Source organism: Dama dama, chromosome Y (genome assembly GCF_033118175.1).
Source record: "Dama dama isolate Ldn47 chromosome Y, ASM3311817v1, whole genome shotgun sequence".
Classification (NCBI taxonomy): domain Eukaryota; kingdom Metazoa; phylum Chordata; class Mammalia; order Artiodactyla; family Cervidae; genus Dama; species Dama dama.
This window is the reverse complement of record NC_083715.1, coordinates 10,000,972-10,003,594: the sequence shown is the minus strand read 5'-3', so window position 1 is coordinate 10,003,594 and position 2,623 is coordinate 10,000,972. Positions and strand designations below refer to the sequence as shown.

The 2,623-nt window shown below is 35.3% G+C and overlaps 1 pseudogene; it reads right to left on the bottom strand.

Moving 5' to 3' along the window:
* Window positions 1-240: 240 nt before the first annotated feature.
* On the bottom strand, window positions 241-1,908 carry LOC133053574 (heat shock transcription factor, Y-linked-like; annotated as a pseudogene).
* Window positions 1,909-2,623: the final 715 nt, after the last annotated feature.

Genomic DNA, 2,623 nt, shown 5'->3' with positions numbered 1-2,623 from the left:
TTCTCATTTTCTTGCTTACAGTCATTAGATCAGGTAACTTTACCCAGGACACATAACAAATGTTTTCCTGAACAGAAGAGTTTATAAAACAGTGTAGTGAAGTAGCCAGAAATCGATCTAAAACCTCATTTTACTCTTCATTGTTAAAAAATAGAAAATGAAACTATAAAAATGAACATGTAAACTTATTGTTCAATTACAAGAATTATATGTATTTGTTGACATCTGCCAACATAAATTTTAATCTTCATTAGGCTCCATAACCTGACACTTATTTGGTAGGTCAGTTTGAATTAGCATGGTTTTCATATAATGATGACTGTTGATGACTTGACTTGAAAGAGATGAGGCAGATGTATAAGCGGTTGTTGGCACTGAGGACCATGAGTTACCTTTCTGTTGCAGATTAGGAAAAGGACTGCCATGGGCTGACATATTGCTGTACCTAATGGGATATTTAGAAGGCTCCACCATCAGTCCAGAATAACTGCTCTGTAATGAAGATATGATAGAGTTCTGAGAAGTAGATGTAGTTGTAGTAGCAATGTCCTCAACGTGGCCATTTACTTGAGTGTAGCTGCTATGTGAGTGCCAATTAAAAATGCTCAAGTGATTTAAAACAGCAGGTTGATCTAACACAATCTGGTCTGTTTTTCTAACGGATATTGATGATGGGAAAGGTAAGTCACATGGAGATAGGGCATTTGTATTAGGGACTATCTGGCTGGTATAAGGCTTTTGTATGAAAGGCACACTTAAGCTTGTGGAGGCTGAAAATATACTCTCTCCACTAGTTTCATGAAGAAAATCAGATTTACGATTATCTATGTTGACTGTTGTTTTAACATGCTTCTTCTTGTAATCTTGAACTAATGAAGAAATTGGAGGCACATTGTTAATCCCAACTCTTCTTTTCATTCTTATTAAAAGGTGGGGATAGCTTCTTTTGAAATTTGGATTATAGTAAAGCTGCAACTAAAATAAAAGTATAAAATTATTTTGTTTCTTTATAAACCAAGGTAAAACTGACAAATTTAAACTATAAAAATGTATACCTTTAATGATACCAATTAAATAGCATCAAATAAAACATGGTCATTAGTAGTTTTAACAGTTCACATGTTAGAAACAATTATGCCCTTCAACTAAAAATGCTTTGTATATATGCAGTGAATACCACTTTAAGTAGCTTCAGGACTTGTATCCAGTTTCAAGTTGCTAGGAAGTTTTGTTATAGATCAAATATTTTAACCTCCAGCTGTTCTCAACTTCAGAAAATTAGATTTTTCAACAGTTTGCTCTCACAATTTTAACTTCCCTTTTAGCTACATATATGAACATGATTTTTAAGTCGCAGGTTTACTCTTACATATTGCCAAGAAGTGAAAATTTTGGAATACCTTGCTCAAAACAGAGATGTTGTTTTCTTCTTCCAGAAAGTCAGGTAGTGAAGCAGATCTTTGAAATGTTTGTTGCTTTTTACTAAACCCATAAAGGTTAAACTGCTGAACTAAACTTTTCATACTATTTGTTTCAGATACTCTGAAAGGTGCCTTTCTTTCCAAGACTTCTTTCTTGAAGAGTTCTTCATGGATCACTATACAGGTGCCACTCTCATCCCACCAAATAGATTTAAACTGATCACATTCAACTATTGTCCAGAGTTTTTGAGGAAATGTGAGTGAAAGAAAAGCATTCAACTGTTTCCAAGACAGAAAATGTGTAACTTGGCCCTTTTATCACAACTTCCTCATACAAAGCCTGAAAAGCATATTCTTCAATCATAGATATCAACACCTTGTCCCCAGTAAGTGTATAATCATAAAAAGAAGATCTAATGGAGGTTTCTGAATCAGTTGATTCATCTTTAGGAGGCACATCCTGAATTTCTGAAGAAATATGTTCCATCTCAGAGCAATCTTTCTTCAGATACTTTTCTCATTTTTCTGGTTTTACACATTGCAACTTCAAACACTGCTTGGCTGGCCTACAGAGATAAATTCTCTAGATCATCACAGTGGTTCTGAAAGTTGAAAAGCTGTGACATCACAAAGTCACTGGTCTCCCAGCAATTGAAGGGTAGCTGTGACATCACAAAGTCACTGGTCTCCTAGCAATTGTTGGGTAGCATTCAACCAGTGTTTACTTCAGCATCATGTTAAAATACAGGCTGCTTACATAAATAGTAACCAAACCATGAAGCCTGCAAAATCTCATTCCTAAAGAATTTTTACACAGAAAAGTAACATCAAGAAATCTACTTGGTTTCTGAAATAAAAGTGATTTATCACCCTTCTATAAACATTCTTAATAGTCTGTACTGTTACCCAACCAAACTTGGGTCTACTGGCTTCTGTGTGATAAAATCAATCAACTGACTGTGGGTTTCAGTGAAAGCATATGTTTATTGCAGGACCAAGCAAGGTGTTCTAGCAGTTGATGCTTCAAAGATCCACACTCCCCAAATGGTTTCAGGGGAAGTATTTTAATGACGTATTGAGTTTGGGCCATGGGGTGTGTAATCAGTTTTGGGACATTCTACTAATGGCCTGATACTGAGGATATCAGGAGTCAACATAATCAACTGTCTGGTTCCAACTACTCTGTGGTATATGCATTTAAA